Source organism: Sebastes umbrosus, chromosome 2 (genome assembly GCF_015220745.1).
Source record: "Sebastes umbrosus isolate fSebUmb1 chromosome 2, fSebUmb1.pri, whole genome shotgun sequence".
Lineage (NCBI taxonomy): Eukaryota > Metazoa > Chordata > Actinopteri > Perciformes > Sebastidae > Sebastes > Sebastes umbrosus.
The window spans coordinates 838,222-859,885 of record NC_051270.1 but is presented as its reverse complement, the minus strand read 5'-3'; the positions used below and the strand labels follow the sequence as shown (position 1 = coordinate 859,885).

Sequence of the window (21,664 nt, the reverse complement as noted above, 5' to 3'; positions counted from 1 at the left end):
AAGGAACAACTGGGCTCTCACAAAGACGCACTATCGCAAATTAATCACACATTTTTTATCTTTTAAAAGGGAGATTTATCAAGTATTTAATCCTCTTATCAACATGGGAGTGGACAAATATGCTGCTTTATGCAAATGTATGTAGATATTTATTATTATAAATCAATTAACAACACAAAACAATAACAGATATTGATCCAGAAACCCTCACAGGTACTGCATTTAGCATAAAACAATATGCTCACATCATAACATGGCAAACTGCAGCCCAACAGGCAACAACAGCTGTCAGTGTGTCAGTGTGCTGACTTGACTATGACTTGCCCCCAAACTGCATGTGATTATCATAAAGTGGGCATGTCTGTAAAGGGGAGACTCGTGGGTACCCATAGAACCCATTTACATTCACTGATCTGGAGGTCAGAGGTCAAGGGACCCCTTTGAAAATGGACGTGACAGTTTTTCATGCAACATTGAGTGTAAGTTTGGAGCGTTATTTAACCTCCTTTTTTATTATTTTTTCTAACTTTTTTCCATTTTTAAACATTTTTCAGAAGAAAACACAAAGATATAGTTTAATTTGTAATCTAGAAGAGTTAAAACCTCGTGGACGAACAGATGGATGGATGGATGGATGGATGGATGGATGGATGGACGGACAGACAACCTGAAAACATAATGTCTCCGGCCACGGCTGTCGTCGGCGCGGGAGCATAAAACCGCCGCTAGCCGGTCCCCAGTGCTGTTTAACGACAGAATACATCAACGAGCGCTTCAGCAACATTTCAACAGCAACGCTGCGACAATGTAGGTGGCCGGTTAGTTTATTGCTCATAGTGTGAAACCCTGACTCCTACTAAATGATGTCCCCAGACAACTAAACTGTATTCTCCAGAGGGAAACGTATTTTCTCTGATAACAGTCGCAGTTTTAAACACGTGGTTATCATTAAACATTTTAACAAAAAACGTAGTTCTTTTAGTTTCAGCGGTCTCCTGGGTGAAAGCCCTGTGTCTGTTGGACCCATCATCTACCTCTAGTGGACTTCCTCGCTCGTTATACTCATTATGAATCCACGTAACTTTCATTAACGGTCGCTCCATATACTACGTGACTTGCTGCGGCCGTCCACGGATTATCCTTACAAATATATTTGTGATACGTCAAAGACAAACGACGAAATACGCTTCCCTCCAAACGTAATTGAGTGAACATAGGACGACGTATGATCTTTGCATCAAATGTGAAAGTACAATAATGTGTTGAGTATTTCATAAATCAATCTCTGCATCCCCAACTCTCACTACAAAGTCTGTCCTCTCACTGCGTCAGTCCAAACGTCAGGACAATCTGAAAGATCTGATTACTGAGCCGCATCATGTGCAGTATATGAGGACTTACTGTACAGTGAATGAACATGTGTGATTTCCTGAAGCACCCGGTGAGTAACCCGAGAAAAGTAAAACTAAAGTCCTCTTTAGGTGAAGATGGTGTTTAATGTAGCTCTGCAGTTGTGAGAGGAGGAACACCCACAGAGAGATGCAGCTCCACTCGACCTTCCTGAAATATTCAACAGCCTCTCTCTGTTCCTCCTGTCACAGCTTCACCCTGACTCAGCATCCTCTCAGCATCTCCTCCTCCTCCTCTTCCTCCTCTTCCTCCTCCGTGCCTCCATTTGTCACAAACAAACTCAGAGCTCCTGCCATCACAGTCACATTCAGGTTCACAGGGGAGCAGGTAAATGAGAGGGAGCCCATCTGTTATTCATGGGTTCAGCTGAAGCTCTGACTCGGTTCAACACGGTATAAATTACAGCTCTATTCAGAATGTAGAGGCTCTACCGGTCAGAGAAGAGCCCGCGATTCAACCAATCAATCTTTTGTTCTTAGCATTAAAGTTCATTCTTGACCTCAGAGAAAGCAGATCTCCATTTACTTTGGCCGACCTGACACCGATTTCATTGACATGTCGCAGACTTATTTCCAATGTGGGAATAAAACCAGGAGAGTTTTTCTAGAGTTGCGGCGTCCTACCGTGATCTAGATCGTTTACAGTTAGGTGGTCATAAAACGTTTTCTCGTCTTGACGTTCCAATAAACTCAATCAAGTTTATCATAAGTTCAATGACGTGAACATCGTCAACAACCAATAGGAGCGCTCTCTCCAGCACCACACAGGAAGCACCAAACAGGAAGTAGAAAGTCAACATGGAGGAAGTGGTGGAGTTGTGGAGTGATCAAGACGTGTCTCTTTGACGTGTCCTCCCGTTAGCTAACTACTGTCCCAAACGGGGCTACTGGCAAGCTAATGTTAGCTACTGGAGTGTTTGCTTTTAACCTACGAGCTAACTGTACGTTTCAGCTGAAGAACTGAAACGCTGGCTTCAATTCTCTCTCTCTCTCTCTCTCTCTCTCTCTCTCTCTCTCTCTCTCTCTCTCTCTCTCTCTCTCTCTCTCTCTCTCTCTCTCTCTCTCTCTCTCATATATATATGATTGTCTTTAGAAATGCTTCTTAACAGCGACACCTGTGGGCGTGAAATCAACTAAAGTCAGCGTCGGGCTTGCGCTTGCTCGCTCTAAATATACCTGAACGAGCGTCGCTCAACACAGTGAGGAGACACACGTCAGCTAAAAGCACAATATCACTCTATATTTCAGCTGCTTGGCAGTAATGTTAGCTGACCAGACGAAGGTCTCTCCATGAACATGATTTAGATCTGATCCTAGCGTTGGCTTTTCCGGAACTCTGGCCGCAGCCGGAGAGAGCAGGGAACGAGACAACAACGTAACTCGTTGAGGAGCCCCGTCACTTCACAAGACACGGGAAACCTCTGTTGGTCTGGAGGAGCTGCAGCAGTTATTTCTGCACAAACGTCCACTGAACATTCACTAGATATTCTCAGAGCTAAACTAACTCTTCTGCAGTGTGGAGTGAGCAGCATGCACGTGAGAGGTGGAGCGAGTACGTGAGAACGCGCACTCCGTCTGAGTGAAGGCGAGCAGGCAGAGGAGACGAGCTCCGGCCACACGCGATTGCGCATATGCGAGCGCGCATGTGTCCCGACCCGCTACATTTATACGCTTAAAAAGTTACAAACAGTCCCTTTAACTGACTGAATATCTGCTGAGCAGTTTATAAGTTTGTAGACGTCCTTCCTTCCAGGCTTCGGTATATTTCAGTATTCTACTTGCAGAATGGTTGTGCAGAGAGTCCATCCATCACAGTCAACATTTTTTGTTGCCTTTAATTGAATTTGCCAAAGTGACATTATCATAATGTGACGCTGCAGTTTCTGGTGCATTCGAGGACACTCAGACGTCTCAGATTTGATAATTGGACGCTGAAAAAGCTTCTTTTTTTTTTTGTTTTTCAAAATGAAATCCAGGAGGCTGTTTGCTGGAAGAGTTATGAGACTTTCTTAGAAAACATTGTGCTTGTTGTGATGGATCACACACGTCGACGAGGCTCATTTTAACAGAAGCCGGAGATTAAAAAAGCTCACAGCAGACGCTTCCAAATCTAAAAACTCTGCATGTAAACCCCCCGGCAGTCTGCTCCGTGTCACACATCTGAACTCTGCTGGGTTCTACTGGTTGCTGTGTGAGACTCAGTGTGTGTTCTGTCAGGGATGGAGCCGAGTGGCATCATCAAAGTTTGACTGAGTCAGTGAGGACGAAGCCTCCAGCTGCCTCGGGCCGACTTCCTGTCAGCCCGGGACACAAGAAGAAGAAGAAGAGACGGAGGATTAGAACGGCTCCCACCAACCAGCCACTGTCCTCCATGATTTAGTTCACTTTATAAACTGACATAGACAGATCATATATATCATGAAGCCACTTTCAGACCTCGTTACATAACTGTGTTAACGGCTTTACTGTCTGTGTCCTCGTCCGGCAGTCTCACTGTGTTCATCTAGTAACATCTCACTAAAACGTCCAACGAGTCTGAAGAGAACGCTGTCAGATTAATGGATCTGTTTCACGTTGGAACGGTAAACTAATGGACTATAGCGACCAGGATGTACAGGGTTAAACCCAACCGGTGGAGGCAGAGCCGGGTTCTGCTCCAGGTTTCTACCCACTAAAGGGGACTAGTTCTTGCCACTGTCACATAACAATGCAATGCTCTCATGGGGATCTCTAGCTGGGTCTCTAAGTTATAAAGTACGGTCCAGACCTGCTCTACATGAAAAGCGTCTCCAGATAACTTCTGTTATGATTTGACGCTATTAGGGATGTTAATAATTAAGCGTTTAACCGATTGACGCGATGGGTTAAAACGGTTAAAAGAAATATGCATTATTAATTAAAAAGTGGGGCGATACCTGCATCATGAAACAGTTAAACTAGTGTTATATAACGTTTTCTACGCCGTTGTCACTCAGTCACATCAGACATCTCGTGTTTTTCTCCTCGTCTGTTATTAAATACAGATTCATGTGACAGATATCAGCACCACCAGCTGATCATATCAGTCAGATATCAGGACTTCACGCTCACACGTCAGGAGAGGAAACAAAGCAAACACACACGCCGCCGCCACCACAAAAAGGCTGAATCTGACACAAACGCGTCGTCGCCAGCTGATCCGTCATCAGCTGTCACAACGGACGCCCCCGCCGGGGCCCGGAGCTGTCAATCAAAAGGAACAATAACTGCATGCTGGGAGCAAAGTTCAGCTGCGGTCGGATTGACGAACTGAGACGAGATAGAAACATGCAGAGAGGATGACACGCCGGCTCCTCTCCAGGGAATCAGACGAGCACTTAAAGCAGCACCACGGTTTAAAAGCGTTAGAATACACTGTAAGAAATATCTGTGAGAAGGTTCAGGTTCAGTTTAATGTCATTTTACAATCTTCTTCTGCTGACTTGTCACTCAATCAACTGAACCACGACTGTCATGTGATCTCTCTCTCCTCTGGAACACTTCATACTTTATGCCTCATCTGTAAACAACAAACAACACTGCATAAAACGTCTGGATAAAACATCTGGATAAAACGTGTTTGCTTTTAGAATAGACAGTAAACGTTTAGTGTGCACACAGCCTGCAACTTTTCACAGTTTTCAGATTTATCTACATTACATTTGGACGTTTCCTGACATCGACACTCTAAAGACTTGATTATACTCCCGAACGTACGCCTACACAGACAGCTGCAGACACCCGGACAGCAGAGTAGTTCAGTTTATAGTGAGCGCTGCAAGGATGACGTATATTTGCAGAACAACCAGGAAGGTTTTCTGCAGAAAATCAGCTCTGTGGCAAACAAATGTTTCTGATACTTAAACATTTTGTTCATCAAGATAATGTCCACTAATCAACACCACTTTATGATTATTGAAGTGTGAATGAACGAACTACAACACGGTCACATGAGCGTGAGTATACACAACAAGTCAGCGTGATGAGGTTTAGTCCTCCAGAAGTCCTTTAGTTTCAGTCCAAAATGGCGGAGGTATAGCTCGTGGCAAATTAAATACTACAGAATATGAATTATTTACAAATGTTCTTTATAATTTAAACTCATATCGATATCCTACACTAAACCAGGATCAGACATGCTATACTGAGAAGTTCCTTTGAGTTGTTCCAGTTATATTTTCCAGTTACTTTAACCTCTTCATACTTCCTTCACTGAGGAGCGGAGAAGTCTTTTGTATCTGAGTGCAGCTCCAAGTCCTCCTGGTCCAACGTCCAAAAACACATGTATGTTTACTCTGACTTAATGAAATGAGGACTACATACAATATTTGTTTTTGTCTTCTCCGTTCCGTTCCTACGCTTCCATCAGTTTAAAACTGGTCTGAGTTCAGGGTTAACGTCTTACCTCAAGGTGAAGCTTCAGGAGAGAAACATCATCCCGTCCATCAGAGACACAAACATCATCATCACCACAGAAACACGAATCCTTCTGAGCAGCAGAGCTCCTGTTCCTCCACGCAGCCAGCAGCTTCTTCTCACACTGACACCAGATCAGATCAGATCACCTCTCACTATCTGAATACCGAGAGGCCGAACGACGAGGACAAAAGAGCCGTGTTGACACCTCCCGAGGCTCCAACACCTCCCTGATCCTCCATTCATATTCCCCTGCAGGAGTCCCCTCCCCACCCAGGCATGCTGAGAAGCCACATCACACCCCCAACTCAACTATTTATCCTTCACACAACAGAAGAAGAATCAAACATCAGATCCAGAAGTCTTTATACAGTAAGAAAGACACAAACGCAGGTCATACGAGGTCATACCAGGTCATACCAGGTCATACCAGGTCATACCAGGTCAAAATGGTCCGACGTCCCTGATTCATTTGGGCCTCTGAGTTCTCCTCCAGCAGCTGTTTGTTTTATTTCATCCATTACTGAGCAGTAGCTAACCGGGTTAATGCAACACACACACATCTGTCTCTGTTTGTCTCTATATAAAGCAACAACGCTGGTGTCTGTGTAGAGTCGTCTCATCATCCAGCTGCAGCTCAAACTCTAAATTAACAAATCTCATGTCTCCAGTTGGAGGATCTAGGACTGTCACAATAACCACCACGACCACTATGTTCATGCTTTTTCTTTTTTGAATTCTTTGCAACGGGAGCGTTGAGTATTTTCACTATATGCTACAAACGCCAGCAGCGTGACGAGGCTCTGATCTCCTCCTGGACCTATAACACATTACATTAACGTAAAGTCTCCATGGATTCTTATTTTGCACAGTCCATCCTCTTTGTTGCTCCGCTTTTCATTTCAAAACCAGATATATTCCACATATTCTATCCTTGTTATGTGAGAACCTACAAACCTGTTTCTGTTTCCACTCACACACCTTTCATAGTGCACAGAAATAGGAGCGCAGAGAGAGAAGCAGCAGGGTCCTCTATAAAAGGCGTTAAATCAGAGATGGACTCCCACGTGCAGCTCGCCGCTGAAGGCGATCGGCGCTGCAGCAGCTCTGCTTCACATCACACAGCGGCGTGAAGAGCAGGAGGACACGGGTCAGTCGGGCTTTACCCTCGTCCTCCTCCTCCTGCTGCTGCTGGATTCAACCTGAACACCTCTCACACCTTTCACACACAAACAGCACTGTGTGGTGATGTGACCAGATATGAACACAGGTTCAGTCCAGGTTTCACCAATCATATCAGCTCTCTGCTGCTCTCAGGTAAATGTTGGTGGATGTTTATCCATTAACGGTTTTCTGCACCTCGAGCGGCAGCAGAGACTAAACATGTTGTTCTTCCTGTCCATCTATCCGTCCAAAGAGACACATTTCAACATCTACAGGCCACATTTCCATCAGTTTGCTGACAGTCATGGTCTCCACAGGATGAACCCTCATGTTCAACATATTACAGCTATAGTTCTTGTGGGAAAGTCAATCAGACGACCACAAAGATGCAAAAGTAGCACGCAAAATGACCACGTAGAGACGCAACGCGGCTACAAAGAGACGTAAAGCGGCTACAAATAGGAACAGAACATCTACAAAGGGACATAAACAACCACATAGATAACAAGTGGCTACAAAGGAACACAAAACAACCACAACAGGACGCAAAAGAACACATAAACGCAACGTTGCTACAAAAACACGTAAAACAGCTACAAAGACACAAAGTGGCTACAAAGAGACACAAAACAGAGCGACACAAAGTGGCTACAAAGAGACACAAAACAGCTACAAAGAGACACAAAACAGCAACAAAGAGACACAAAGTGGCTACAAAGAGACACAAAACAGCTACAAAGAGACACAAAACAGCAACAAAGAGACACAAAGTGGCTACAAAGAGACACAAAACAGCTACCAACTACTTATTGAAGTGGTTTTGTTGCCCCCTGCTGGTTCTGCACCTTCATTTACACACGTGTAATATTCACGCCTCGACAAGGCAGAACGTGACAATGACACGCTACACACTTTATAACTTCTTTAGACAGTAAGAAAGGTTTTCTCACCAATAGATAAGGAAGAGATAAGGGGACTCGGAAGCTACAGACGGTTACAGAGTTCTGGTTCACCTGCTAAATGCGTTGGTAGGTTTTGTTGTTGTAGTTTGTAGTTGACCTCCTGATGTTTGTCCCGTCAACACCAACAGGCTTTAAGTTTCCTCTTGTACACAACAATATTTAAGTGTAAATGGAAAGAAAGATCCCAGAGGATGAACCCTTTTCAGTTTCCTCCAGCACCACACAGTGTGCTGTGCGCTGGGTGCTGTGTGCTGTGCGCTGTGCGATGGGTGCTGGGTGCTGTGTGCTGTGCGCTGTGCGATGGGTGCTGGGTGCTGTGTGCTGTGCGCTGTGCGATGGGTGCTGGGTGCTGGGTGCTGGGTGCTGGGCGCTGTGCGCTGTGCGATGGGTGATGGGTGCTGGGTGCTGGGTGCTGGGTGCTGGGTGCTGTGCGCTGTGCGCTGTGCGATGGGTGATGGGCGCTGGGCGCTGGGCGCTGGGTGCTGGGCGCTGGGCGCTGGGTGAAGGTGAGAAAGCATCCAGACTCTGAACTTCTCTCTCAGCTCTCTTTTTCATTCTTCACTCAACTGTTTCTGTCACTTTTCATGCGATCAACTGAAATAAAAACATAAAACTAGAACATCCAACCACTCAGAGGAACAAAGAAACATTTTCATATTTAATTTCCTCCCGAGCTCCCATCATTCTCTAAAAATGTCAACCGCTCTTAAAATCACAAAAAGGCTCTTTAGACCGGCTCCTGATTGAATAAATGTCAGTAAAACCTCCCATCAGCAGACGTTTTAACGACACAGAATAAATCTAAAACGGAACAAATGTAGAAATGTGCTGTGAAAGCGGTGATAAACATCCCAACGGCAGAATCTGACTCTCTCACTTGTTACCGTTTAATCCTCAATTCTGTGGCCAACTTAGATCTGACAAACAACCCTCAGCAGCACAAACACAGCGAGCGGATAACGACCTGAAATCAATCAGAGCTTCAGAGGGATTATTAGCATGCAGCCCGGCAGACCGACCGGTCGTCTGAGCGTCTGGATCCGGTTCAGGGAATGATGAGAAGACGAGCTGCGTACACGCTAACACATGGAGAGGATCAGATGACGGAGACGAGTTGGAGTAGAAACAGTCTGATGAATGAGTGTTTACCTTCAGCAGTAGCTGGATGTAGTAGAACCAGAGAGTAACGTTTTATTCTACATTAAACTAAATGAACAGATGGAGAAGTGAGTAAAGAAGTCCCCGGGTCTGGGAGGATTTCATCTTTAGAGTTTTTAAGATAGAAAGAAACCTGTCTGAGATAACAGCATCAATGTTTAATGAACAAACAGGTAATATTTAAACCCGACATAAATCTATCGACTTAAAGATAAAGTAGGTTTCCTGTACGTATCGTAACAACAGCTTGTATATCCACCGTCCTCGGTCTTCCTGTTTCCCTTTTTGAATGACGAATACAGACTACCGCAAAGAACGTTTATTACCAAGAAGTGAAAATCAATTGTTCGTTCCATTGCAACGTCAGCGCCCAGCAGCAGAGCTTCTGCCATTTTGGACTGAAAGCGACTACCGGACGCCAGTAAAACGTCTGCCTAAAAAGTGACGTACAAAGTAAAACTACATTATTACTATTTGATTGTCATATTGTACTGAAATGACCTGTATTGAACAATAAAATATTATAAATATAATAATCGTTTTCAGTCCAAAATGGCGTCAGCGGCTGTTGTCAAAAAAAAAACACAGGAGTTTCGTCTCTTTTCTTTTATACTCTTTGCTAGCAGAACGCACGAGGTAGTCGGCCGTCAGCTGTCGTCTTTGCGGTGTGTTCGAGCGCAACGTTTTGGCAAAGACAAAGGCAACGCAACTGGTGGCCTTCGTCACCACCACTAGTTCTCTGATGTCGGGTTGGTGTGTCTAGGCCTTTAGTGACCAGCTGGTGAACATAGCGGAGCATTTAGCAGCTAAAGAGACATATTTCCCTCAGGAGTTGGTGGAGACCAAAAACAGAGCTAAAAGAGAGAAAATATTGGACTCAGATTCATCAGGTGACACAAACACAAAGAGTCCTAATGAATCATCATGTTGCTCTGTAACTATGGAGGACGGAACCTGCCGAAATAAAAAATAAAAAATGAATGACTCAAAAAATAAATGAACATGTCATAAATGTAGCCACTAATTAATTGTGTGACATAAATTGATATTTCTGTTTTAATTTGCTTTTTATTTATTTATCTTTGTATTAATTCCCTTATTTATTTACTCTTGTTTAATTTTCCCTTTTATTTATTTATTTATTTATTTATTTATTTAGGTATAAATTGTATAATTGTAATTTTTAATATCTATAAAAGAAAATGCAAAAATAAATAAATTTAAAAATGAATAAGAATATAAACATAAATAAATAAAATGTAAAATTAAACAGAACAGTAAATAAATAATGGAATTAATACCAAAAAAAATTAAAAAGCAAATTAAAACACTTTTTATCAATTAATTAATGGCTACATTTATTTTTTTTATAATTTTTGCTGCATTTAATAACATATATTTATTGAGTCATTTATTTATTCATTAACTCATTTTGGCAGGTTCCATCCTCCATATGTAACAGCTGGACGTGGAAATAATGTTCAACATGTCAATTTAAAAGGTAACGATATGTCAGCGTTTTGTTCGGTCTTGTGTCCGCTGCCCCCAAGCGGTCAAAAAACAGAGAAAGCGAGTGATGACGGTGTGAAGAGCATTCTGCTCAACCTACATCAGACTCTGTATTGATTTTATATTAAAACACTTTGTTGACATCAGAGCAGCAGCTCGAGTTAAACTGGAGATACAGCAGCAGCAGCAGCAAGGACATCTAGAGACAAAGGACGCCACCGTCAAACCTTCTGGCAGCAGCCTCCATTAAAGAGAAGAGTCACAGTGTCTCTGTGTGGCTGAAGGGACGGCTGGCTAATGTCTCTTTCTGCTTGGTCAAACCCGTTATTTATTTCTCATTGTGTGTGTCCACGGGCCGTAAATAAATCTGTAATTACCCACACAGCCATCAGGTGGGGTTAATGGAGAAACCATTAGCACGGAGGGAGAGGATGGAGGGAAACGACGGAGGAGGAGGAGGAGGAGGAGGAGGAGGAGGAGAACGCAGCCATGGGCGCAATAATCAGCAGATAATAGTTGTTAATTCAGCTTATGATGAATCCGTCTGCCGCCCTGCTGCTTGGAGATAGGTCAGCAATTAAAAACAGGATCACATGAAATAAAAGGAGATAATACGGTAACTAGAAAGTCAAAACTTTTATGTATATTAATAGAGAAGAATTCTCATTTAAAGGTAAAAATGCTGTAAATGACAGAAGTTTATAGTTTAAGAGAGGTAGAATAAAAAGGTATTATTATACGATCAGCTGTAGGAGTCCATTCAGGCTCACTCAGCACAGCTCGTAACATTAATATTATACAGCAGCTTTGAAATATTGATCAGCCATATTTTAATGGTTAGGGTCCACTTTATGCAGACAATAGAGCAGGAAGCTCTTTATAGACCCGAGCAGAGAGACGGAGAGTCCAACGGGGAAGTTACAACACTGCTGGAGGTCGGCAGTGTGACGGAGGAGAGACAACAGAGAGAATTAGATATTCAAAAGGTGCTGGATTAAGACATTTGGAAGATAGAAATACTATTTTTAGTACAACTCTTAAACCAATCTACTACTTTGACGAAATAGCGTGAGTTAACGCATGAGCTAACGCATGAGCTAACGCATGAGCTAACGCATGAGCTCATGCATGAGGTAATGTATGAGGTAATGCATGAGGTAATGCATGAGGTAATGCATGAGCTAATGCATGAGGTAATGCATGAGCTAATGCATGAGGTAATGCATGAGGTAATGCATGAGGTAATGCATGAGGTAATGCATGAGCTAATGCATGAGCTAATGCATGAGGTAATGCATGAGGTAATGCATGAGCTAATGCATGAGGTAATGCATGAGGTAATGCATGAGGTAAAGCATGAGGTAAAGCATGAGCTAATGCATGAGGTAATGCATGAGGTAATGCATGAGGTAAAGCATGAGGTAATGCATGAGGTAATGCATGAGGTAAAGCATGAGGTAAATGCATGAGGTTATGCATGAGGTATGCATGGTGAGGTAATGCATGAGGTAAAGCATGAGGTAATGCATGAGGTAAAGCATGAGCTAATGCATGAGGTAAAGCATGAGGTAATGCATGAGGTAAAGCATGAGGTAATGCATGAGGTAAAGCATGAGGTAATGCATGAGGTAAAGCATGAGGTAATGCATGAGGTAAAGCATGAGCTAATGCATGAGGTAAAGCATGAGGTAATGCATGAGGTAAAAGCATGAGGTAATGCATGAGGTAAAGCATGAGGTAATGCATGAGGTAAAGCATGAGGTAATGCATGAGGTAAAGCATGAGCTAATGCATGAGGTAAAGCATGAGCTAATGCATGAGGTAAAGCATGAGGTAATGCATGAGGTAAAGCATGAGGTAATGCATGAGGTAAAGCATGAGCTAATGCATGAGGTAAAGCATGAGGTAATGCATGAGGTAAAGCATGAGGTAATGCATGAGGTAATGCATGAGGTAAAGCATGAGGTAATGCATGAGGTAAAGCATGAGGTAATGCATGAGGTAAAGCATGAGGTAATGCATGAGGTAAAGCATGAGGTAATGCATGAGCTAACGCATGAGTTAATGCTAAACGTGAAGTATAAAGTAGAAGTAAGATGGAGCTCAGAGATGGAGGAGCAACTTGTTGATTAGTGTTTATTCAACGTGTCTCCATGACTTCATCCATCCTCAGTTTTCAATATAAAGTAAAAACTAACATCAGTGATTCTTCCTCTCCGTCGTCCGCCATGTTTGTTCACACTAAAGTCCCGTCTGATCTCAGAGATTTAGAGATTTAGAGAGATTAACGTTGTTTTAGTTGGGACTCTTGTAGTTGATGAATGAATCTGTTAGTGTGTAGTGTTTCTGTTTCTCTCCTCACACTATAGGAACTAAACTGTTCAATTTAACACAACATGTCGTTATGTGTCGGCTCTCTCACATTTTACACATCTGGTAACATCTGGAACATCTGTTAGTGTGGAGCAGCCTTTAGCTAGGTTTAGGAAAAGATGGTGCTTTGGGTTAAAATAACTGTGGAAGTGGCGTTACTTGAGTACGGACGTTACGTGACAAATAAATCAACGTTGACTTCTGGTTTCAGACGGGACATGAAGCCCGTCTGCTGTTTTTGACCCATCCACGCCGACGTTTGTCGCTCTTTCTACTTCCTGGTTCACGATTACGTGGATTACATACTAATTGATTTTTTGGGATATAAACCAATTACAGTGTGTCACCTTGTGTGTCTATAGCTACGAACGGTGTATGAGAACAACCTGAAATATGAAGCTACAGCCAGAAGACCATTAGCTTAGCTTAGCATTAAGACTGGAGCAGCTAGCTTTGCTTTGTCCAATCATAAAAAATAATACACATAAAACCAGAACTTGCTTTTACATACACACCAGCTGTGTCCCCCCTGCTTTGAGACTATATGCTAAACTAAGCTTGAGGTCAGTAGATCTGTGACTATAAAGCTCTACCGGCTTAAAAGCTTTGGATTATAAACCTGCTCCAAACTATTCACATCCCTCCAAGTAATCAATAAAACATTGAACTGATGCTGAGATCAACTGGAAGTGATTATATAATGATCATCTTCTGGTAATAATAGCAGGTACAGTATAAACTCAACTTGGAAACATTACAGCGAGCTGATGTTCGAGTACGTCACACACATACACATGTGTTTCTCTGAAGCCCCTTTCCCTCTGGATAAAAACATACCATCATCCACCAACATCTGGCTTTTGTCTTCAGTGTGAAAGGTTACAATCTGCATTCATTCCGGGACAAACAACTCTGCAGTAGTCAAGTAGTAGTAGTAGTAGTAGTAATTTATCGGCTCCAGCTCCGATCGACAGTGATGGAAATATATGAGTGTTACGTTACGTTACGTTACGTTACGTTACGTGTTTTTTTATTGACGTTTGTGACATGTTTTCCGTAGTTGTTTCCGTACGTGTTTTACTTAGTTTACGTACTTATTTTAAACCCAACCATGACATTTTCCCTTACCCTAACTTTCTTTCCTCCTTGCCTGAACCTAACATGACGGCCTTTTGCATGGCGTACAAATGACACGCGAAAACGCTAAAATGCGTACTCATGACACGCACAATATCCATAGAATGTTGTGGTATTTTAACGCTTTCCTGTGAGATCGGGTTGATATAAACCGTTAATTCACGAGTTAGATGTGAAAAGAAACATCTGATATATGTTCGCCTCAAAGCCACCAGACTCCATTGACAAAAACAGTAATTTTGTCGTAAAACACACTTCATTCAAACTGGACAGAAACAAAATAAAACTCATCAGAACCGTCTCTGTGAGTCTTTCCACTGTTCTAACAATCACCAACTCTGGTTTGAGAGTTTGAAATGAGACTGAATTAGTAACATAAATGAAATAGAAGTAACCACCGTAATATTTTCACTGTTTACTAACACTGTTTTCTGGCACGTTCGTGACGTTGAACATGCGTATCGCACCAAATAAATACAGAAAGGTACTCGTCTACTGGCAATGGGAAAGAGTGTAGAAAACCCACTAAAAATAGGCAAAAGACACCTGTTTTTAGTGTTGAAAAAAACTGCATATATGTGCTAATTTTGGTGGAAAAAGGGTAGAGTACTGTTTGTAGGGCTGCTTCCACATGCTGAGTTTGGACGGTGGAGGAAGTACGAACGGGAGTATTGTGAAGAAGACTATATTTGACTTCTTACTCAATGAAAACAACGACAAATGTCAGCAATGTGAACCCCCAATCTGAATGTCTGAAAGGCAACCTCGTCTCCCAGTAATTATTATTATATACCGCTAATATTGTTGCGTATTACTACCAATATGCAACACCAAATACATTCTGAAAGACACTTAATACAGCAGTAATTACCTTTTTATCACTACCTTAACTTGAAAAATGTACTTTTCTAACAGGATTTAGTGAATAAATACAGCCACGGTTCATAAACATCACATGTCCCACAAAGGAGCCCTGAGGAACTCCACAACTTCAGGTGAACTTATGCTTCTGCATTAATCGTGCCATACACACCTCCAACGTGGGAAGTGATTTATAGTTCAGCTTCTGACAGCAGCACCACAACACTAGAGGCATGTTGTCGTACATTATCAGACCGTGTCGTGCTTTAATTACTGTATTAACCTCAAAGTCATCATGTTGACGTCATTTAATTAACTGCCGGCAGCTCCAATGAAGAACATCTCATACCACAATAAATGTTTTACCACAAAACATCCTATTATTTAAAAGGGAACACAGATTTCCACTCAGAAGGACCCTAGATTAATAAAATAAGCAATACCTGGTGCCAAAAGAAAATTCATAAACACCTGCATTATATTTATCACGTTATAGCACGTTATTAATTCAATCATACATCTGCACTTTACCTCTTCACATCCCCGACTGATGTATTTTATTGATGGCTAAATTCTCTGTTTTTTAGATACAGAATAAATTAAGGATTATGGATTTTCACAAATCAAAATAAACTAAAAAAAGAAGCTCTTTTCGCACACACACCTGAACCTCCCCAGATAGTTCTGCAGAATAATTGTGGAACATCTGCTGTTTTCCTCTCTCTGTCTCTCCCTCCATTTTTATCTTTTATTTCTTTTCTGCAGCCTCCTCCTCCTCCTCCTCCTCTTGCTTTCTTTATGATTAATAACCAACTCCGCCATCTGTCGCCCACGGTAACAGGTCACACCGCATCGCGGACTGATCAAAATTACCATCGATTGTGAAGTGTGTGCTCACATGTAGACAAACAGCTCTGTAATTATTCGCTCCGTTACTCTGCAGAGTGAGTCACCACATGTTCAGGAATGGGATTGATTTGGTTTCTAATGAAGCAAAAAGAAACACACAGAATCACCGGAGCTCGACCAACGCACTGCAGGTTTCAGCTCATCACAGATATGATCAGTATAATGTGCTGCTCTAACAGCCTCCACATGTTGAACCTGCTGCAGGGATTCACTCCCATCAGGAACAAGAGGTCCAACACCCACTACGTTTACATGCACTAAATATTCACTTCTTTACCCCTTATTCAGAAATAGACAATATTCCTACTAAGCTGTTTACATGGATAATGAAAATTAATATTCCTGTTTACATGCAGCTGTGTATACTCTGATTAACGTAAACTGCAGCGAACACAGCCTTCCTCTTTCATTCCTTCAACCACCTTCTGGAAAAAGTTGGTGTTGCGATTTTGCAAAAATTGTATGTATATATTCATTATTGTAAATCAATGAACAACACAAATCAATGACAGATATTGATCCAGAAACCCTCACAGGTACTGCATTTAGCATAAAACAATATGCTCCAATCATAACATGGCAAACTGCAGCCCAACAGGCAACAACAGCTGTCAGTGTGTCAGTGTGCTGACTTGACTATGACTTGCCCCAAACTGCATGTGATTATCATAAAGTGGGCATGTCTGTAAAGGGGAGACTCGTGGGTACCCATAGAACCCATTTACATTCACTGATCTAGAGGTCAGAGGTCAAGGGCGCCCCTTGTTTTTCCTCGCCAAAATGTAGCGCAAGTTTTGGAGCGTTATTTAACCTCCTTCACAACAAGCTAGTATAACATGGTTGGTACCGATGGATTCATCAGGTTTTCTAGTTTCATATGATACCAGTCTCTTCACTCTAGCTTTAAAACTGAGCCCGCTACAACCTAGAAATCACAAGTTGCGTTAATGAAATTAGCAGCTTTAAAACTAAATTGTGTTAACTACTTTTAAAGATTGTCCTTCCATCCTACATTTCCCATAATGCAACTTGATGGTATCCTTTTATTAGACACTCCCTGCCTGGTAAACACCCATCACTGTCCAACTCCACACCTGCAGGTTTGTAAGTCTTTGTGTCATAAATTTGACTCCATGCAGAAGAAATAACCTCATCACTAATAACCTCATCACTAATAACCTCATCACTAATAACCCCATCACTAATAACCTCATCACTAATGACATCATACAACTGTAGTAGTACTAATAGCAGCAGCAGTAGTAGTAGTAGTACTGGTACTTCACATGACAAGTAAAGTCAGTGGTGCCCCTTTAAAATATCAATCAATATGGGCCTCAAACCCCCAGTATGAGTCTGGGCCCGCCCCCCACAGCCTCCACGCCGTGATACACTCTGACACGCGTCGCCGCTCCTCGCCACCAACATTAACATAAAAGTGCTGGAGGTGAAGTGTGACGGCGAGTCATCAAGAATTCCAATCGCACACTTAAAGGGTTCCCGAGCGAATGTAAAATAGAATTTCTCATTTCCTAAATCTGATTTTACGCTTCCTGGTCGGGTTAAGTGTGGAGTCAGCCGTGGCGGCGGCGGGGAGAGCCAAGCAGAGCTGCTACTACGGGAGGTTTCGGCGCTCGTCCCCCTCACGGTGCAGCGCTTTGGCAACACCTTCTAACAAGTGATGCATATTTAAATATACTGCTCTCTGAAACAAGCGGGGGAAGTGCTCACCTCGGTTATTAGAAAGGGAGGGACGGAGAGGGAGGGACGGAGAGGGTGGGACGGAGAGGGAGGGACGGAGAGGGTGGGACGGAGGGAGACGGAAGCAGAAAGTGCAGAAAGTCAAATAAACCCATGATGCATTTCATCCGCCAAATGGCAAAGCATGCAGGATTTCTTTCAGGGTGTAAGAGTGACAGGAAGCAGCAGAGTGTCAGAGAAGTAACAGCTGGTACAACGTAAACCCCGGAGATTAACAGTGTGTGTTTTCTGTAGACGTTGTCTCTAACGGAGACGAGGTACGGGTGTCTAGTCCTGATATGATTCCTGAGATATGGAACAGATGCATATTTTTCTACAAAGCCCTTTTTGTTATTTAAAGCTGCTCTCATCAATATTCTCATATGAACATGTGTCAACATGAGAGGTGTCTCTCGTAGTGACGAACCCAGAAGGATTATCACCTGACTCAGCAGGTCCTCTCAGCTTTACGGAGCATTTTTAGCCATAGCGTTTTGGTTTTGCGCGACACATCCTGTCTGGTTCCGTCTCAGTGTCTCCACAGACACACCTAGAGATGAGCTGGTGAAGAAAGTGGAAAATCTAGCAGCTTAAAGAGACAGATAATTTTCTCAGGAGATGGTGGAGACCAAAACCAGAGCTAAAAGAGAGAGAGAATATTAGACAAATACAACTTCTAATGAATGACCATGTTGCTCTGTGTCTGCTCAACCCCAGATCAAGCCAAAGAGTGTCCTGTCCACCTGAGCACAGCTTGTTAAGGTCACATTTTGCCTGAGCGAGGCGTGAATATTACACGTGCATGAATGTGCAGTACCAGCAGGGGGCAACAAAACCAATAATTTAGGCTTAGGCAACAAAAACACTTGGTTAGGTTTAGGAAAAACATCATGGTTGGCCTTAAAATAAGTACGGAAACTAAGTAAACAACAAATGGAAACAATGTTACATAAGTACAGATAAACATGTCACAAACGTCTCTAAAAAACACGTCACTAACGTAACGTAATGTAACGTAAACTTACAAAACAAAGCACGTTCTCCTGGTTGAAAGTCCTGTGTTTGTTGGACCCATCCACCTCCCCTCCCTGCGGCGTTCTTATTGTTGCCTTGCACATTATCATGTCATTAACACACCTTTTCATGCGACTAGGCCGGTCTGCTGCTTGTGTAAATAGGCAAAAAAAAGAATTAACGCAGGTTCAACAAAAGACTGTTCTTGTCCGTGTGTCATGTTACAATGAGCTAACTTCAGCACATCTATAGCACTGATGTTGTTAAATGTCAGAGTTGATTCATGTGCACTGTCCTCTATAAATTAACAAGTAACTAGAATGGCACTCGGAGAGCGCAGACCTCCGCCAAACTGCTCGAGTACGATTGCCCCCCCCCTCTCCGTTCAGCTTGCGCCATCATTCACGTGTATTCTTGTTTATGTTGAGATCAGCTGTACGTAGCGTGGCATCGAAAACACTTCATTCAAACTGGACAGAAACACAATAAAACTCACGTAAACAGTCGTCGTTATTCTTTCCAACAATCACCAGGTGTGCCGGCTCGCCACCAAAATCTAATGGATTGTTCATTGTGCCACACCCCACCCCTCCGAAAGATTTCATTCAAATCCTTCGCAGACTTTTGGAGTAATCCTGCTAACAGACAAACCAGCAAACCAACAAACCAACCAACGCCGGTGAAAACATGACCTCCTCCCGAGGCCTTCGGCGGTACTAAACGGTGTTATAATCCTTTAGAGTTCAGTCCTGGCTGATCTGGAGACAGCTGTGGTACCTGGAGGTAACTGCACAGTTCCTCTCAGATCACGCATGGTTATGGTTAATGGACTTTTATAGCATTTATAAGGCTCCTTTCTAGTCCTCCGACCACTCAAAGCTCTTCATACTACATGTCAGCATTCACACACACTGATGTCAGAGGCTGTCGTCACCAACCTGCCCATCAGGATCGGATCTAAATACTCATTCACACACCGGTGGATCAGCCTTCGGAGGGAATTCAGGGTTAAATATCTTTGCCCAAGGACACGTCAACATGTGGACAGGAGGAGCCGGGGATGGTGGACGACCCGCTCTACCTCAGAGCCAGAGACGCCCTAAAGGTCCACATGTATGGACCACTGAGGACAGCAGTCAGAGATGCATCTATCTGTTCACAGTGCAGCCGAACAAACAGGAATATGGTTCCAAATAATGAACATTTTTAACTATTAAACCTTTAATAAATGAATAAATGCATTAGATCAGTGGGGAATAATCCACTCCCTATCCAAGGAAGAGGAGGCAAAACCTTCATCTTAACTGTTTAAAATAAAATGATGTTGACTTACAGAAGCAGGAGAATGTCAGTGAATATATCAGTAAAAGTAAAGTGAGTATTTTCTTCTCGGTTTCACTATTTAGTGCATCTACAGGAGCTGCATGTTTTGTTTTTAAGGATTTTAAAATGCATCCAAGAGTAGAATTAGGTCATCAGCCATGACCTTAAAATAAATATGGCTCAATTAAAAAAGCATTTTAAATGATTTACATATTTAAAATGTGGCAGAATTACTCACTTAACTGGAGTGGTTTGTTATTCACAGAAATATTTACATTAATTATTCTGTAGAAAAGCCATGGGGGGGGGGGTGGTGTGTATGTGTGTGTGTGTGTGTGTGTGTGTGTGTGTGCGTGCGTGCGTGCGTGCGTGTGTGCTCTGAGGGGGGGTTGGTTGAACATACATGGCTCAGAGGATCAGAATGTAGCTCAGTTAAGACCTGATCCAGGACACAGGTCACATGGACCTGATGCACACACTCTTTAATGGTCCCATTAAAGCAGATTACAGACTCAAACTGGCTGCTTCCTCCTCTGCTACAGCCACAATAAAGAGTAAATGTTCCTCACCTGTGTCTGTAGTTGAAGGTTGTTAGTTCCACTGTAGTTGAATCACTCCATGTCTTAATCCAGGAGGGGGGTAAATCATTCACAAATCCACCCAGAAACAGGGAAAAGGCTCCAGAAGGTGTGAGAGATTAACAACTGTCCTCACACATGCAGAGAGAGCCAGAGAGCCAGAGAGAGAGCCAGGTGGTGGAGCAGCAGCAGAGAGACTGTGCTGCGAGGCTGCAGAGCTCCAGAGCTCCAGAGAGAAGAGGCTGCTCTGCGCAGAGTTCAGCCCCAGGACGGTGCACCCTAACCCGGGGACGGAGGAGGAGAGAGGTCGGTGCTGCTGGCTGTCAGTGAGTCTGCTGTTCGTGCATGAGCCGGTCTATGTGCACGGTGAGGAGGAAGAACAGTCTCTCTCTGCTCAGCTCCTCCAGAAGAATGAGGCTCACTGCAGCAGCACCACCCCCCACCGGAGGAGGCCACGCCCCCTATACAGGCTCAGCCAATAGCAGAGGACCTCCCTCTCTGAGACTCAGCTGGGAGCCAATCACAGAGACTGAAGCTCTAATAGAAGCAGACAGTCACTCAGTCAGCTGGAGAAACGCTTCTGTACACATTTAACTGCATTCTAATACAAATAAATAACTCAATAAATACATAAGTAAATCTGTCATTAAATGTAGCAAAAATAATTAATTTTATTAATATATATATATATATATATATATATTATAATTATTTTTAAATGTGTATTTTTATTTATTTATTTATTTACTCTTCTGTTATTTTTTTCCCTTTTATTTATTTATCTATTTATTAAAAATCAACAAATACATTTTAAAATTAATACCATTTTTGTTTTATTTTTATTATTTTTCATTTATTTTTCTATTTATTTTTCATTTATTTTATTATTTTTAAACGTGTGTATTTATTTATGTATTTATTTATTTATTTACTTACTCTTTTGTTTAATTTTCCTTTTATTTATTTATGTATTTATTTTTCATTTATTTTTTTGCATATATTTTATTTATTTATTTTTGCATTTATTTTATAGTTATTTTTAAATGTGTATTTATTTACTCTTATGTTTTTTAAAATGTATTAATTGATTTTT

The 21,664-nt window shown here is 42.4% G+C and overlaps 1 protein-coding gene across 1 annotated transcript in view; it reads right to left on the bottom strand.

Moving 5' to 3' along the window:
* large2 (LARGE xylosyl- and glucuronyltransferase 2) overlaps window positions 1–21,085 on the bottom strand; it is an 88,463-nt gene extending 67,378 nt beyond the window's left edge. The window contains exon 1 of the mRNA XM_037793728.1: window positions 20,563–21,085. The gene's annotated coding sequence lies outside the window, so the exon portion shown is untranslated. The remainder of the gene's footprint in view (window positions 1–20,562) is intronic.
* Window positions 21,086–21,664: the final 579 nt, after the last annotated feature.